The 19,113-nt window shown below is 43.4% G+C and overlaps 1 long non-coding RNA gene across 1 annotated transcript in view; it reads right to left on the bottom strand.

The window, feature by feature from the left end:
• Positions 1 to 630: 630 nt before the first annotated feature.
• The window catches only part of LOC141277742 (uncharacterized), a 32,553-nt gene continuing 14,070 nt past the window's right edge, over positions 631 to 19,113 (bottom strand). The window contains exons 5-8 of the long non-coding RNA XR_012329523.1: positions 14,542 to 14,633; positions 9,913 to 10,004; positions 5,269 to 5,360; positions 631 to 723 (exon numbers count right to left, since the gene is read on the bottom strand). This is a non-coding gene — a long non-coding RNA (uncharacterized lncRNA). The remainder of the gene's footprint in view (positions 724 to 5,268; positions 5,361 to 9,912; positions 10,005 to 14,541; positions 14,634 to 19,113) is intronic.

Raw genomic sequence — 19,113 nt, 5'->3', positions numbered from 1 at the left:
ACAACCTAGGAACACGACTTCCAGAAAGGCTCTGCTGCCCTAGTACCCAGATTTGGGAATGGAGAAATGCTGCCGCCTTGTGGCCGTTTCCCAAAACAGCAGCTTTAAACCCAGTGCTAATGGTCATTAAATAGTCACCAAACTTGCAGGCCTGTAAATAACACCTGCCCTCCAAAAAAATCCTGGGGTCAAACATCGACCAAAAATTCAAAAGAGGGCAACATTCCAAGGAAAAACGATTTCAAGAGGTATATTGTACCCCACGTTTTTGTTTTCTTTTCTTTCTTTAAAAAGAAAAGAAAAGAAAACAGGCGTGGAAAAATGATGAATTTTAGGAATTTTTAAAGACATGCAAACCCAAATTACAAAAACCTATCCGCTCACAGCACTCGGAATGGCCATTAGCAGAAATGCTGCAAACAATAAATGCTGAAGGGATTGTGGAGAAATGCGTACCCTCGGTTCTAAGGGGGACGTGGTAAGAGCCACTAATGAAAACACAGTGGAGGTGCTTGAAAAGGGAAACATTGAGCTACTAGTCAATCAGTCAACACCCACTGCTGGGCCTATCACCTGAGAAAATGAGAATCAAAAGGCACAGGCTGGCAATCCTGCGCCCCAGCAATACTTACATAGCCGACACTTGGAAGCAACGAAAATGTCCATCAACAGAGGAGTGCACCAAGAAGAAGTGGTCCATGCACACGATGGAATATTACTCCACTAGAAAATATGAATTAAGAAAACAAACATGAGTAAGGAGACATAAGCTTTGGGGGGTTTATCAGGGCACATGGCAGTCTAATTGATATCTGAGGAACACCACTGGCAGGAAGGTCTGTCTCCCTAGGTACCAGAGTGGGCATCGTAGAAAGGCTGCCGGCCTCTGGCCGATACCTGCAACAGCAGCTTGGAAAATCTGTGCGAATGGTCACTTCATATGCCCAAGTACCGCAGGGCTGCAAAGGAAACCTGCCCTCAAAATGTCCTGACGCAGGTAAAGGCCAAAATATTTCAAAATGTGGCACATATTTCAAGAAAACCATTTGAAGTCGTAAGCTGTCATAACAGTTTGAAACATAAAAGGACATGCCTCAGAGCTCAATTTCAAGGGATTATGAGACACATGCAAATCCAACCACAAAGAGCTATCAACTCACACCAGTCAGAATAACCATCAGCAAAGAAACTACAAACGATCAATGCTGAAGAGGTTGTGGAGACATGCATACCCTCAGTTTCAAGTGGGACGTAACCTGGTAAGAGCCACTCATGGGAACAGAACGGAGGTGCCTTTAAAAGGTACACATTCAGCTACTCTATGATCCAGCAGGCCCACTCCGCGGCCTACAGCCAATAAGAACAGAATTGGAAAGACACAGGCAGGAAATCTGCACTGCAGCAGTATTACAATAGCCAAGGCACGGAAGCAACCAAAAGTCCACCAACAGATGAGTGGACAAAGAAGAACTGCTACGTGTAGAGATGGAATATTAGCGTGGGGAAAAAAATGAATCAATGCCACTTGTAGCACCACAGATGAGTCTAGAGGTGATCACGCAACGTGCAGTAAGCGAGAAAGCAAAAGACACCTAACGTATGATACCACTTATAGGGGTTACCTAAAAATCGATACCAGTGAAGATATTTCCACAGAGACATCCAATCACAGATTCATTAAGCAAACTTATGGTTCACCAAATGGAAAGGTGTGAGGATTGGATACATTAGGACATTGGGGTTGACAGAGATATACAAACACGTGTGAAATACAAAGTCGCCACAGACCTACGGCATACCAAGAGGAGACTACTCAACATGGTGTCATAAGCTACATGGGAGAAGGACCCGAAGAAGAATAGATATATGTATACGTGTAAAACAACCACATCTTGCACACCTAGAACAAGCAAAACATTGTAATCAAATTTGCTCTGACACAAAATAAAAATTAAATTTAAAAAACGAACAGCAAGTAATGAGACATAAACCTAAGGGGCTTTTTCCTGGCACACTCCATTCTAATTTACAATTTACAACGCCACTTCCATTATGGCTCTGATGCCCTAGTAACCAGATTTGTAAGGAGAAGTGCTGCCGCCTTCTGGCCGTTTCCCACAACAGCGCTAATGGTCACTTAATATTCAAAATAATTGCAGGCCAGTAAATGACACCTGCCATCAAAAAAAAAAAAAAAAAAAATCCTGGGGTCGTAAATCGACCAGAAAATTCAAAAGACGTCAACATTTCAAGAAGACAATTTCAAGAGGCATGTTTTACGCCCATTCTGTCTTCTTTGTTCCTTTAAAATAAAAGGGAATTTAAAAATGCTCAACATCAGCAATTATAAAGCCATGCAAATCCAATCGACAGAAATGTTCACCTCACAGCCGTCAGAATGCTCTTCAGCAAAAAGTCTACAAAGAATAAATGCTGAAGGGGTTTCAGAAAACTGTGTACCCACTAGCTGCTGGGGGGATGTCAACTGGTAACAGCCAGCAGGGAGAACATAATGGAGGTGCGTTTAAGGGTAAAATCTGAGCTACCAAAAAAAAAAAAAAAAAAAACTGAGCTACCATGTGATCTGGTAGGTCCTTTGATGCGCCTATCCCCTGAGCAGGGCAGAATGGAAGAGACACAGGCTGGCAATCCTGCACGGCAGAAACATTTAATATAGCCAAGACTTGGAAGAAACCGAAATGTCCAGCAACAGGAAAATGCACAAAGAGGAAGTGGTCCATGTCAACAATGGAATATTAGCCACGGAAAACAATGAAACAGTGCCGTTTGCACCACCATATAAGGACCTAGAGATAACCACCCAACTTGAAGTAAGAAAGAAACTGAAAGACAGATATCCTATGACATCACTTATAGGTGTTACCTCAAAATTGATACTCATGAACTTATTTCCAAGAGAAGGAAGAGCATGGATTAAGAAAACAAAATTACGTTTAGCCAAATGGAAAGGTGAAAGGAATGTATGAATTATGATATGGGGGTTAACAGACATGTACTAATACAGATGAAATATATAACCACAGAATACCTATGGAACGCCAAGAGGTCTACTCAACACTCTATAATAACCTACACGGGAAAGGATCCAAAGAGGAATAGACGGATACGTTGATATGATGAACCAGATTCTGTACACTTAGGAGAAACTGCATTTTTTTTTTTATCAAACTTGCTCTGATACCTAAAACAAATTTAATTTAAAAAACAAGAAGTAGGAGGTATAAGCTCTTGGGGGGTTTGCCCTGGCACATTCCCCTCTAATCTGCAGGCTACTAACACGATTTCCCGGAAAGCGCTGTCGCCCAGGAACCCAGAGCTGCAAAGGTAGAAATGCTGCCGCCTTGTGGCCGTTTCCCGCAAGAGCGGCTTTAAGCCCGCAGCTAATGGTCACTTAATAGTCACAAGACTCAGGGCCGTAAAGGACACCTGCCCTAAATATTGTGCTGAGGTAGGGAACGGACCAAAAAAATTCAAAACAGGGGCTTCCCTGGTGGCGCAGCGGTTGAGAGTCCGCCTGCCGACGCAGGGGACACGGGTTCGTGCCCCGGTCCGGGAAGATCCCACATGCCGCGGAGTGGCTGGGCCCGTGAGCCATGGCCGCTGAGCCTGCGCGTCCAGAGCCTGTGCTCCGCAACGGGAGAGGCCACAACGGTGAGAGGCTCGCGTACCGCAAAACTAAATAGATAGGTAGATAACTAAATACATACATACATACATACATAAATAGAAAGGGAAATGGATAAAAGCTCAACCTCAGGAATTATTAGACTCATGCAGATCTAATCTACAAAAAGTTTGCAACACACACCTGTCGACCGACGATCAGCAAAAATTCTACACACAGTCAACACTGAAGGGGTTTTAGAGAACTGTGTACCCTCTAGCTGCTGGCGAGATGTCAAGTGGTAACAGCCAATAAGAACAGAAAGGAGCTGCCTTTAGAAGTAAAAATTGAGGTACCATTCAATCCAGCAGTCACACCACTGGGCCTCTCACCTGAGAAGACCAGAAGCGAGGAGACCCGGGCTGCAACAGCTGCACTGAGGCCTTATTCACAATAGCCAAGACGGTGAAGCTACCAAAATGTCCATCAACAGACAAATGGATTAAGAAGAAATGGTCCGTGTACACAATGGAAACACTGCTCTTTGAGGCACCATAGATGAGCTTGGAGATAATCGCAGAACGTGCGGTAAGTCGGAAGGCCAAAGACCTATATCCTATGATACCACTTATAGGCGTTATGTAATAACTGACACAAATGAACATATTTGCACAGAGAAAGACACTCACAGACTTAGAAAACAACTATGCTTATCTAAAAGGAAAGGTGGGGCGGAATGGATAAATTAGATTAGCGTTACCACACGTATACAAATATCAAAAAGACCGACCACGTAGCAAGGGAGGTGTACGGAACACTCTGTGATATTTCACAGGGGAAGAGGATCTGTACGTGAATAGACGTATATAATGTACAAATGAACCAGACTGTGTACACCTAGGACAAACAATATTCTAATCGTTACCCGATTAAAATAGTTTAAAAAAACCAACCAGAAGTAATGCCACATAAACTTATGGGCGTTTCTCCTGGCACATTCCATTCTAATGTACAACCTAGGAACACGACTTCCAAGAAAGGCTCTGCTGCCCTAGTACCCAGATTTGGGAATGGAGAAATGCTGCCGCCTTGTGGCCGTTTCCCAAAACAGCAGCTTTAAACCCAGTGCTAATGGTCATTAAATAGTCACCAAACTTGCAGGCCTGTAAATAACACCTGCCCTCCAAAAAAATCCTGGGTCAAACATCGACCAAAAATTCAAAAGAGGGCAACATTCCAAGAAAACGATTTCAAGAGGTATATTGTACCCCCACGTTTTTCTTTTCTTTTCCTTTCTTTTTAAAGAAAGAAAAGAAAACAGGCGTGGAAAAATGATGAATTTTAGGAATTTTTAAAGACATGCAAACCCAAATTACAAAAACCTATCCGCTCACAGCACTCGGAATGGCCATTAGCAGAAATGCTGCAAACAATAAATGCTGAAGGGATTGTGGAGAAATGCGTACCCTCGGTTCTAAGGGGGACGTGGTAAGAGCCACTAATGAAAACACAGTGGAGGTGCTTTGAAAAGGGAAACATTGAGCTACTAGTCAATCAGTCAACACCCACTGCTGGGCCTATCACCTGAGAAAATGAGAATCAAAAGGCACAGGCTGGCAATCCTGCGCCCCAGCAATACTTACCATAGCCGACACTTGGAAGCAACGAAAATGTCCATCAACAGAGGAGTGCACCAAGAAGAAGTGGTCCATGCACACGATGGAATATTACTCCACTAGAAAATATGAATTAAGAAAACAAACATGAGTAAGGAGACATAAGCTTTGGGGGGTTTATCAGGGCACATGGCAGTCTAATTGATATCTGAGGAACACCACTGGCAGGAAGGTCTGTCTCCCTAGGTACCAGAGTGGGCATCGTAGAAAGGCTGCCGGCCTCTGGCCGATACCTGCAACAGCAGCTTGGAAATCTGTGCGAATGGTCACTTCATATGCCCAAGTACCGCAGGGCTGCAAAGGAAACCTGCCCTCAAAATGTCCTGACGCAGGTAAAGGCCAAAATATTTCAAAATGTGGCACATATTTCAAGAAAACAATTTGAAGTCGTAAGCTGTCATAACAGTTTGAAACATAAAAGGACATGCCTCAGAGCTCAATTTCAAGGGATTATGAGACACATGCAAATCCAACCACAAAGAGCTATCAACTCACACCAGTCAGAATAACCATCAGCAAAGAAACTACAAACGATCAATGCTGAAGAGGTTGTGGAGACATGCATACCCTCAGTTTCAAGTGGGACGTAAACCTGGTAAGAGCCACTCATGGGAACAGAACGGAGGTGCCTTTAAAAGGTACACATTCAGCTACTCTATGATCCAGCAGGCCCACTCCGCGGCCTACAGCCTAAGAAGACAGAATTGGAAAGACACAGGCAGGAAATCTGCACTGCAGCAGTATTACAATAGCCAAGGCACGGAAGCAACCAAAAGTCCACCAACAGATGAGTGGACAAAGAAGAACTGCTACGTGTAGAGATGGAATATTAGCGTGGGGAAAAAAATGAATCAATGCCACTTGTAGCACCACAGATGAGTCTAGAGGTGATCACGCAACGTGCAGTAAGCGAGAAAGCAAAAGACACCTAACGTATGATACCACTTATAGGGGTTACCTAAAAATCGATACCAGTGAAGATATTTCCACAGAGACATCCAATCACAGATTCATTAAGCAAACTTATGGTTCACCAAATGGAAAGGTGTGAGGATTGGATACATTAGGACATTGGGGTTGACAGAGATATACAAACACGTGTGAAATACAAAGTCGCCACAGACCTACGGCATACCAAGAGGAGACTACTCAACATGGTGTCATAAGCTACATGGGAGAAGGACCCGAAGAAGAATAGATATATGTATACGTGTAAAACAACCACATCTTGCACACCTAGAACAAGCAAAACATTGTAATCAAATTTGCTCTGACACAAAATAAAAAATTAAATTTAAAAAAACGAACAGCAAGTAATGAGACATAACCTAAGGGGCTTTTTCCTGGCACACTCCATTCTAATTTACAATTTACAACGCCACTTCCATTATGGCTCTGATGCCCTAGTAACCAGATTTGGTAAGGAGAAGTGCTGCCGCCTTCTGGCCGTTTCCCACAACAGCGCTAATGGTCACTTAATATTCAAAATAATTGCAGGCCAGTAAATGACACCTGCCATCAAAAAAAAAAAAAAAAAAAAAAATCCTGGGGTCGTAAATCGACCAGAAAATTCAAAAGACGTCAACATTTCAAGAAGACAATTTCAAGAAGGCATGTTTTACGCCCATTCTGTCTTCTTTGTTCCTTTAAAATAAAAGGGAATTTAAAAATGCTCAACATCAGCAATTAATAAAGCCATGCAAATCCAATCGACAGAAATGTTCACCTCACAGCCGTCAGAATGCTCTTCAGCAAAAAGTCTACAAAGAATAAATGCTGAAGGGGTTTCAGAAAACTGTGTACCCACTAGCTGCTGGGGGGATGTCAACTGGTAACAGCCAGCAGGGAGAACATAATGGAGGTGCGTTTAAGGGTAAAATCTGAGCTACCAAAAAAAAAAAAAAAAACTGAGCTACCATGTGATCTGGTAGGTCCTTTGATGCGCCTATCCCCTGAGCAGGGCAGAATGGAAGAGACACAGGCTGGCAATCCTGCACGGCAGAAACATTTAATATAGCCAAGACTTGGAAGAAACCGAAATGTCCAGCAACAGGAAAATGCACAAAGAGGAAGTGGTCCATGTCAACAATGGAATATTAGCCACGGAAAACAATGAAACAGTGCCGTTTGCACCACCATATAAGGACCTAGAGATAACCACCCAACTTGAAGTAAGAAAGAAACTGAAAGACAGATATCCTATGACATCACTTATAGGTGTTACCTCAAAATTGATACTCATGAACTTATTTCCAAGAGAAGGAAGAGCATGGATTAAGAAAACAAAATTACGTTTAGCCAAATGGAAAGGTGAAAGGAATGTATGAATTATGATATGGGGGTTAACAGACATGTACTAATACAGATGAAAATATATAACCACAGAATACCTATGGAACGCCAAGAGGTCTACTCAACACTCTATAATAACCTACACGGGAAAGGATCCAAAGAGGAATAGACGGATACGTTGATATGATGAACCAGATTCTGTACACTTAGGAGAAACTGCATTTTTTTTTTTATCAAACTTGCTCTGATACCTAAAACAAATTTAATTTAAAAAACAAGAAGTAGGAGGTATAAGCTCTTGGGGGTTTGCCCTGGCACATTCCCCTCTAATCTGCAGGCTACTAACACGATTTCCCGGAAAGCGCTGTCGCCCAGGAACCCAGAGCTGCAAAGGTAGAAATGCTGCCGCCTTGTGGCCGTTTCCCGCAAGAGCGGCTTTAAGCCCCGCAGCTAATGGTCACTTAATAGTCACAAGGGACTCAGGGCCGTAAAGGACACCTGCCCTAAAATATTGTGCTGAGGTAGGGAACGGACCAAAAAAATTCAAAACAGGGGCTTCCCTGGTGGCGCAGCGGTTGAGAGTCCGCCTGCCGACGCAGGGGACACGGGTTCGTGCCCCGGTCCGGGAAGATCCCACATGCCGCGGAGTGGCTGGGCCCGTGAGCCATGGCCGCTGAGCCTGCGCGTCCAGAGCCTGTGCTCCGCAACGGGAGAGGCCACAACGGTGAGAGGCCCGCGTACCGCAAAACTAAATAGATAGGTAGATAACTAAATACATACATACATACATACATAAATAGAAAGGGAAATGGATAAAAGCTCAACCTCAGGAATTATTAGACTCATGCAGATCTAATCTACAAAAAGTTTGCAACACACACCTGTCGACCGACGATCAGCAAAAATTCTACACACAGTCAACACTGAAGGGGTTTTAGAGAACTGTGTACCCTCTAGCTGCTGGCGAGATGTCAAGTGGTAACGCCAATAAGAACAGAAAGGAGCTGCCTTTAGAAGTAAAAATTGAGGTACCATTCAATCCAGCAGTCACACCACTGGGCCTCTCACCTGAGAAGACCAGAACGCGAGGAGACCCGGGCTGCAACAGCTGCACTGAGGCCTTATTCACAATAGCCAAGACGGTGAAAGCTACCAAAATGTCCATCAACAGACAATGGATTAAGAAGAAATGGTCCGTGTACACAATGGAACACTGCTCTTTGAGGCACCATAGATGAGCTTGGAGATAATCGCAGAACGTGCGGTAAGTCGGAAAGCCAAAGACCTATATCCTATGATACCACTTATAGGCGTTATGTAATAACTGACACAAATGAACATATTTGCACAGAGAAAGACACTCACAGACTTAGAAAACAACTATGCTTATCTAAAAGGAAAGGTGGGCGGAATGGATAAATTAAGATTAGCGTTACCACACGTATACAAATATCAAAAAGACCGACCACGTAGCAAGGGAGGTGTACGGAACACTCTGTGATATTTCACAGGGGAAGAGGATCTGTACGTGAATAGACGTATATAATGTACAAATGAACCAGACTGTGTACACCTAGGACAAACAATATTCTAATCGTTACCCCGATTAAAATAGTTTAAAAAACCAACCAGAAGTAATGCCACATAAACTTATGGGCGTTTCTCCTGGCACATTCCATTCTAATGTACAACCTAGGAACACGACTTCCAGAAAGGCTCTGCTGCCCTAGTACCCAGATTTGGGAATGGAGAAATGCTGCCGCCTTGTGGCCGTTTCCCAAAACAGCAGCTTTAAACCCAGTGCTAATGGTCATTAAATAGTCACCAAACTTGCAGGCCTGTAAATAACACCTGCCCTCCAAAAAAATCCTGGGGTCAAACATCGACCAAAAATTCAAAAGAGGGCAACATTCCAAGAAAACGATTTCAAGAGGTATATTGTACCCCCACGTTTTTCTTTTCTTTTCCTTTCTTTTTAAAGAAAAGAAAAGAAAACAGGCGTGGAAAAATGATGAATTTTAGGAATTTTTAAAGACATGCAAACCCAAATTACAAAAACCTATCCGCTCACAGCACTCGGAATGGCCATTGGCAGAAATGCTGCAAACAATAAATGCTGAAGGGATTGTGGAGAAATGCGTACCCTCGGTTCTAAGGGGGACGTGGTAAGAGCCACTAATGAAAACACAGTGGAGGTGCTTTGAAAAGGGAAACATTGAGCTACTAGTCAATCAGTCAACACCCAATGCTGGGCCTATCACCTGAGAAAATGAGAATCAAAAGGCACAGGCTGGCAGCCTGTGCCCCAGCAATACTTACCATAGCCGACACTTGGAAGCAACGAAAATGTCCATCAACAGAGGAGTGCACCAAGAAGAAGTGGTCCATGCACACGATGGAATATTACTCCACTAGAAAATATGAATTAAAAAAAACAACATGAGTAAGGAGACATAAGCTTTGGGGGGTTTATCAGGGCACATGGCAGTCTAATTGATATCTGAGGAACACCACTGGCAGGAAGGTCTGTCTCCCTAGGTACCAGAGTGGGGCATCGTAGAAAGGCTGCCGGCCTCTGGCCGATACCTGCAACAGCAGCTTGGAAATCTGTGCGAATGGTCACTTCATATGCCCAAGTACCGCAGGGCTGCAAAGGAAACCTGCCCTCAAAATGTCCTGACGCAGGTAAAGGCCAAAATATTTCAAAATGTGGCACATATTTCAAGAAAACCATTTGAAGTACGTAAGCTGTCATAACAGTTTGAAACATAAAAGGACATGCCTCAGAGCTCAATTTCAAGGGATTATGAGACACATGCAAATCCAACCACAAAGAGCTATCAACTCACACCAGTCAGAATAACCATCAGCAAAGAAACTACAAACGATCAATGCTGAAGAGGTTGTGGAGACATGCATACCCTCAGTTTCAAGTGGGACGTAACCTGGTAAGAGCCACTCATGGGAACAGAACGGAGGTGCCTTTAAAAGGTACACATTCAGCTACTCTATGATCCAGCAGGCCCACTCCGCGGCCTACAGCCTAAGAAGACAGAATTGGAAAGACACAGGCAGGAAATCTGCACTGCAAGCAGTATTACAATAGCCAAGGCACGGAAGCAACCAAAAGTCCACAACAGATGAGTGGACAAAGAAGAACTGCTACGTGTAGAGATGGAATATTAGCGTGGGGAAAAAAATGAATCAATGCCACTTGTAGCACCACAGATGAGTCTAGAGGTGATCACGCAACGTGCAGTAAGCGAGAAAGCAAAAGACACCTAACGTATGATACCACTTATAGGGGTTTACCTAAAAATCGATACCAGTGAAGATATTTCCACAGAGACATCCAATCACAGATTCATTAAGCAAACTTATGGTTCACCAAATGGAAAGGTGTGAGGATTGGATACATTAGGACATTGGGGTTGACAGAGATATACAAACACGTGTGAAATACAAAGTCGCCACAGACCTACGGCATACCAAGAGGAGACTACTCAACATGGTGTCATAAGCTACATGGGAGAAGGACCCGAAGAAGAATAGATATATGTATACGTGTAAAACAACCACATCTTGCACACCTAGAACAAGCAAAACATTGTAATCAAATTTGCTCTGACACAAAATAAAAATTAAATTTAAAAAACGAACAGCAAGTAATGAGACATAAACCTAAGGGGCTTTTTCCTGGCACACTCCATTCTAATTTACAATTTACAACGCCACTTCCATTATGGCTCTGATGCCCTAGTAACCAGATTTGGTAAGGAGAAGTGCTGCCGCCTTCTGGCCGTTTCACACAACAGCGCTAATGGTCACTTAATATTCAAAATAATTGCAGGCCAGTAAATGACACCTGCCATCAAAAAAAAAAAAAAAAAAATCCTGGGGTCGTAAATCGACCAGAAAATTCAAAAGACGTCAACATTTCAAGAAGACAATTTCAAGAGGCATGTTTTACGCCCATTCTGTCTTCTTTGTTCCTTTAAAATAAAAGGGAATTTAAAAATGCTCAACATCAGCAATTAATAAAGCCATGCAAATCCAATCGACAGAAATGTTCACCTCACAGCCGTCAGAATGCTCTTCAGCAAAAAGTCTACAAAGAATAAATGCTGAAGGGGTTTCAGAAAACTGTGTACCCACTAGCTGCTGGGGGGTGTCAACTGGTAACAGCCAGCAGGGAGAACATAATGGAGGTGCGTTTAAGGGTAAAATCTGAGCTACCAAAAAAAAAAAAAAAAAACTGAGCTACCATGTGATCTGGTAGGTCCTTTGATGCGCCTATCCCCTGAGCAGGGCAGAATGGAAGAGACACAGGCTGGCAATCCTGCACGGCAGAAACATTTAATATAGCCAAGACTTGGAAGAAACCGAAATGTCCAGCAACAGGAAAATGCACAAAGAGGAAGTGGTCCATGTCAACAATGGAATATTAGCCACGGAAACAATGAAACAGTGCCGTTTGCACCACCATATAAGGACCTAGAGATAACCACCCAACTTGAAGTAAGAAAGAAACTGAAAGACAGATATCCTATGACATCACTTATAGGTGTTACCTCAAAATTGATACTCATGAACTTATTTCCAAGAGAAGGAAGAGCATGGATTAAGAAAACAAAATTACGTTTAGCCAAATGGAAAGGTGAAAGGAATGTATGAATTATGATATGGGGGTTAACAGACATGTACTAATACAGATGAAATATATAACCACAGAATACCTATGGAACGCCAAGAGGTCTACTCAACACTCTATAATAACCTACACGGGAAAGGATCCAAAGAGGAATAGACGGATACGTTGATATGATGAACCAGATTCTGTACACTTAGGAGAAACTGCATTTTTTTTTTTATCAAACTTGCTCTGATACCTAAAAAAATTTAATTTAAAAACAAGAAGTAGGAGGTATAAGCTCTTGGGGTTTGCCCTGGCACATTCCCCTCTAATCTGCAGGCTACTAACACGATTTCCCGGAAAGCGCTGTCGCCCAGGAACCCAGAGCTGCAAAGGTAGAAATGCTGCCGCCTTGTGGCCGTTTCCCGCAAGAGCGGCTTTAAGCCCGCAGCTAATGGTCACTTAATAGTCACAAGGACTCAGGGCCGTAAAGGACACCTGCCCTAAAATATTGTGCTGAGGTAGGGAACGGACCAAAAAAAATTCAAAACAGGGGCTTCCCTGGTGGCGCAGCGGTTGAGAGTCCGCCTGCCGACGCAGGGACACGGGTTCGTGCCCCGGTCCGGGAAGATCCCACATGCCGCGGAGTGGCTGGGCCCGTGAGCCATGGCCGCTGAGCCTGCGCGTCCAGAGCCTGTGCTCCGCAACGGGAGAGGCCACAACGGTGAGAGGCTCCGCGTACCGCAAAACTAAATAGATAGGTAGATAACTAAATACATACATACATACATAAATAGAAAGGGAAATGGATAAAAGCTCAACCTCAGGAATTATTAGACTCATGCAGATCTAATCTACAAAAAGTTTGCAACACACACCTGTCGACCGACGATCAGCAAAAATTCTACACACAGTCAACACTGAAGGGGTTTTAGAGAACTGTGTACCCTCTAGCTGCTGGCGAGATGTCAAGTGGTAACAGCCAATAAGAACAGAAAGGAGCTGCCTTTAGAAGTAAAAATTGAGGTACCATTCAATCCAGCAGTCACACCACTGGGCCTCTCACCTGAGAAGACCAGAAGCGAGGAGACCCGGGCTGCAACAGCTGCACTGAGGCCTTATTCACAATAGCCAAGACGGTGAAGCTACCAAAATGTCCATCAACAGACAAATGGATTAAGAAGAAATGGTCCGTGTACACAATGGAACACTGCTCTTTGAGGCACCATAGATGAGCTTGGAGATAATCGCAGAACGTGCGGTAAGTCGGAAAGCCAAAGACCTATATCCTATGATACCACTTATAGGCGTTATGTAATAACTGACACAAATGAACATATTTGCACAGAGAAAGACACTCACAGACTTAGAAAACACTATGCTTATCTAAAAGGAAAGGTGGGCGGAATGGATAAATTAAGATTAGCGTTACCACACGTATACAATATCAAAAAGACCGACCACGTAGCAAGGGAGGTGTACGGAACACTCTGTGATATTTCACAGGGGAAGAGGATCTGTACGTGAATAGACGTATATAATGTACAAATGAACCAGACTGTGTACACCTAGGACAAACAATATTCTAATCGTTACCCCGATTAAAATAGTTTAAAAAACCAACCAGAAGTAATGCCACATAAACTTATGGGCGTTTCTCCTGGCACATTCCATTCTAATGTACAACCTAGGAACACGACTTCCAGAAAGGCTCTGCTGCCCTAGTACCCAGATTTGGGAATGGAGAAATGCTGCCGCCTTGTGGCCGTTTCCCAAAACAGCAGCTTTAAACCCAGTGCTAATGGTCATTAAATAGTCACCAAACTTGCAGGCCTGTAAATAACACCTGCCCTCCAAAAAAATCCTGGGGTCAAACATCGACCAAAAATTCAAAAGAGGGCAACATTCCAAGAAAACGATTTCAAGAGGTATATTGTACCCCCACGTTTTTCTTTTCTTTTCCTTTCTTTTTAAAGAAAGAAAAGAAAACAGGCGTGGAAAAAATGATGAATTTTAGGAATTTTTAAAGACATGCAAACCCAAATTACAAAAACCTATCCGCTCACAGCACTCGGAATGGCCATTAGCAGAAATGCTGCAAACAATAAATGCTGAAGGGATTGTGGAGAAATGCGTACCCTCGGTTCTAAGGGGGACGTGGTAAGAGCCACTAATGAAAACACAGTGGAGGTGCTTTGAAAAGGGAAACATTGAGCTACTAGTCAATCAGTCAACACCCACTGCTGGGCCTATCACCTGAGAAAATGAGAATCAAAAGGCACAGGCTGGCAATCCTGCGCCCCAGCAATACTTACCATAGCCGACACTTGGAAGCAACGAAAATGTCCATCAACAGAGGAGTGCACCAAGAAGAAGTGGTCCATGCACACGATGGAATATTACTCCACTAGAAAATATGAATTAAGAAAACAAACATGAGTAAGGAGACATAAGCTTTGGGGGGTTTATCAGGGCACATGGCAGTCTAATTGATATCTGAGGAACACCACTGGCAGGAAGGTCTGTCTCCCTAGGTACCAGAGTGGGCATCGTAGAAAGGCTGCCGGCCTCTGGCCGATACCTGCAACAGCAGCTTGGAAATCTGTGCGAATGGTCACTTCATATGCCCAAGTACCGCAGGGCTGCAAAGGAAACCTGCCCTCAAAATGTCCTGACGCAGGTAAAGGCCAAAATATTTCAAAATGTGGCACATATTTCAAGAAAACCATTTGAAGTACGTAAGCTGTCATAACAGTTTGAAACATAAAAGGACATGCCTCAGAGCTCAATTTCAAGGGATTATGAGACACATGCAAATCCAACCACAAAGAGCTATCAACTCACACCAGTCAGAATAACCATCAGCAAAGAAACTACAAACGATCAATGCTGAAGAGGTTGTGGAGACATGCATACCCTCAGTTTCAAGTGGGACGTAACCTGGTAAGAGCCACTCATGGGAACAGAACGGAGGTGCCTTTAAAAGGTACACATTCAGCTACTCTATGATCCAGCAGGCCCACTCCGCGGCCTACAGCCTAAGAAGACAGAATTGGAAAGACACAGGCAGGAAATCTGCACTGCAGCAGTATTACAATAGCCAAGGCACGGAAGCAACCAAAAGTCCACCAACAGATGAGTGGACAAAGAAGAACTGCTACGTGTAGAGATGGAATATTAGCGTGGGGAAAAAAATGAATCAATGCCACTTGTAGCACCACAGATGAGTCTAGAGGTGATCACGCAACGTGCAGTAAGCGAGAAAGCAAAAGACACCTAACGTATGATACCACTTATAGGGGTTACCTAAAAATCGATACCAGTGAAGATATTTCCACAGAGACATCCAATCACAGATTCATTAAGCAAACTTATGGTTCACCAAATGGAAAGGTGTGAGGATTGGATACATTAGGACATTGGGGTTGACAGAGATATACAAACACGTGTGAAATACAAAGTCGCCACAGACCTACGGCATACCAAGAGGAGACTACTCAACATGGTGTCATAAGCTACATGGGAGAAGGACCCGAAGAAGAATAGATATATGTATACGTGTAAAACAACCACATCTTGCACACCTAGAACAAGCAAAACATTGTAATCAAATTTGCTCTGACACAAAATAAAAATTAAATTTAAAAAACGAACAGCAAGTAATGAGACATAAACCTAAGGGGCTTTTTCCTGGCACACTCCATTCTAATTTACAATTTACAACGCCACTTCCATTATGGCTCTGATGCCCTAGTAACCAGATTTGGTAAGGAGAAGTGCTGCCGCCTTCTGGCCGTTTCACACAACAGCGCTAATGGTCACTTAATATTCAAAATAATTGCAGGCCAGTAAATGACACCTGCCATCAAAAAAAAAAAAAAAAAATCCTGGGGTCGTAAATCGACCAGAAAATTCAAAAGACGTCAACATTTCAAGAAGACAATTTCAAGAGGCATGTTTTACGCCCATTCTGTCTTCTTTGTTCCTTTAAAATAAAAGGGAATTTAAAAATGCTCAACATCAGCAATTAATAAAGCCATGCAAATCCAATCGACAGAAATGTTCACCTCACAGCCGTCAGAATGCTCTTCAGCAAAAAGTCTACAAAGAATAAATGCTGAAGGGGTTTCAGAAAACTGTGTACCCACTAGCTGCTGGGGGGATGTCAACTGGTAACAGCCAGCAGGGAGAACATAATGGAGGTGCGTTTAAGGGTAAAATCTGAGCTACCAAAAAAAAAAAAAAAAAAAAAAAAACTGAGCTACCATGTGATCTGGTAGGTCCTTTGATGCGCCTATCCCCTGAGCAGGGCAGAATGGAAGAGACACAGGCTGGCAATCCTGCACGGCAGAAACATTTAATATAGCCAAGACTTGGAAGAAACCGAAATGTCCAGCAACAGGAAAATGCACAAAGAGGAAGTGGTCCATGTCAACAATGGAATATTAGCCACGGAAAACAATGAAACAGTGCCGTTTGCACCACCATATAAGGACCTAGAGATAACCACCCAACTTGAAGTAAGAAAGAAACTGAAAGACAGATATCCTATGACATCACTTATAGGTGTTACCTCAAAATTGATACTCATGAACTTATTTCCAAGAGAAGGAAGAGCATGGATTAAGAAAACAAAATTACGTTTAGCCAAATGGAAAGGTGAAAGGAATGTATGAATTATGATATGGGGGTTAACAGACATGTACTAATACAGATGAAATATATAACCACAGAATACCTATGGAACGCCAAGAGGTCTACTCAACACTCTATAATAACCTACACGGGAAAGGATCCAAAGAGGAATAGACGGATACGTTGATATGATGAACCAGATTCTGTACACTTAGGAGAAACTGCATTTTTTTTTTTATCAAACTTGCTCTGATACCTAAAAAAAATTTAATTTAAAAAACAAGAAGTAGGAGGTATAAGCTCTTGGGGGTTGCCCTGGCACATTCCCCTCTAATCTGCAGGCTACTAACACGATTTCCCGGAAAGCGCTGTCGCCCAGGAACCCAGAGCTGCAAAGGTAGAAATGCTGCCGCCTTGTGGCCGTTTCCCGCAAGAGCGGCTTTAAGCCCGCAGCTAATGGTCACTTAATAGTCACAAGGACTCAGGGCCGTAAAGGACACCTGCCCTAAAATATTGTGCTGAGGTAGGGAACGGACCAAAAAAATTCAAAACAGGGGCTTCCCTGGTGGCGCAGCGGTTGAGAGTCCGCCTGCCGACGCAGGGGACACGGGTTCGTGCCCCGGTCCGGGAAGATCCCACATGCCGCGGAGTGGCTGGGCCCGTGAGCCATGGCCGCTGAGCCTGCGCGTCCAGAGCCTGTGCTCCGCAACGGGAGAGGCCACAACGGTGAGAGGCTCGCGTACCGCAAAACTAAATAGATAGGTAGATAACTAAATACATACATACATACATAAATAGAAAGGGAAATGGATAAAAGCTCAACCTCAGGAATTATTAGACTCATGCAGATCTAATCTACAAAAAGTTTGCAACACACACCTGTCGACCGACGATCAGCAAAAATTCTACACACAGTCAACACTGAAGGGGTTTTAGAGAACTGTGTACCCTCTAGCTGCTGGCGAGATGTCAAGTGGTAACAGCCAATAAGAACAGAAAGGAGCTGCCTTTAGAAGTAAAAATTGAGGTACCATTCAATCCAGCAGTCACACCACTGGGCCTCTCACCTGAGAAGACCAGAAGCGAGGAGACCCGGGCTGCAACAGCTGCACTGAGGCCTTATTCACAATAGCCAAGACGGTGAAGCTACCAAAATGTCCATCAACAGACAAATGGATTAAGAAGAAATGGTCCGTGTACACAATGGAACACTGCTCTTTGAGGCACCATAGATGAGCTTGGAGATAATCGCAGAACGTGCGGTAAGTCGGAAAGCCAAAGACCTATATCCTATGATACCACTTATAGGCGTTATGTAATAACTGACACAAATGAACATATTTGCACAGAGAAAGACACTCACAGACTTAGAAAACAACTATGCTTATCTAAAAGGAAAGGTGGGCGGAATGGATAAATTAAGATTAGCGTTACCACACGTATACAAATATCAAAAAGACCGACCACGTAGCAAGGGAGGTGTACGGAACACTCTGTGATATTTCACAGGGGAAGAGGATCTGTACGTGAATAGACGTATATAATGTACAAATGAACCAGACTGTGTACACCTAGGACAAACAATATTCTAATCGTTACCCCGATTAAAATAGTTTAAAAAACCAACCAGAAGTAATGCCACATAAACTTATGGGCGTTTCTCCTGGCACATTCCATTCTAATGTACAACCTAGGAACACGACTTCCAGAAAGGCTCTGCTGCCCTAGTACCCAGATTTGGGAATGGAGAAATGCTGCCGCCTTGTGGCCGTTTCCCAAAACAGCAGCTTTAAACCCAGTGCTAATGGTCATTAAATAGTCACCAAACTTGCAGGCCTGTAAATAACACCTGCCCTCCAAAAAAATCCTGGGGTCAAACATCGACCAAAAATTCAAAAGAGGGCAACATTCCAAGAAAACGATTTCAAGAGGTATATTGTACCCCCACGTTTTTCTTTTCTTTTCCTTTCTTTTTAAAGAAAGAAAAGAAAACAGGCGTGGAAAAATGATGAATTTTAGGAATTTTTAAAGACATGCAAACCCAAATTACAAAAACCTATCCGCTCACAGCACTCGGAATGGCCATTAGCAGAAATGCTGCAAACAATAAATGCTGAAGGGATTGTGGAGAAATGCGTACCCTCGGTTCTAAGGGGGACGTGGTAAGAGCCACTAATGAAAACACAGTGGAGGTGCTTTGAAAAGGGAAACATTGAGCTACTAGTCAATCAGTCAACACCCACTGCTGGGCC

This window comes from Tursiops truncatus, unplaced genomic scaffold, assembly GCF_011762595.2.
Source record: "Tursiops truncatus isolate mTurTru1 unplaced genomic scaffold, mTurTru1.mat.Y mat_scaffold_283_arrow_ctg1, whole genome shotgun sequence".
NCBI classification, from domain to species: domain Eukaryota; kingdom Metazoa; phylum Chordata; class Mammalia; order Artiodactyla; family Delphinidae; genus Tursiops; species Tursiops truncatus.
This window is presented reverse-complemented; position numbering and strand designations above follow the sequence as displayed.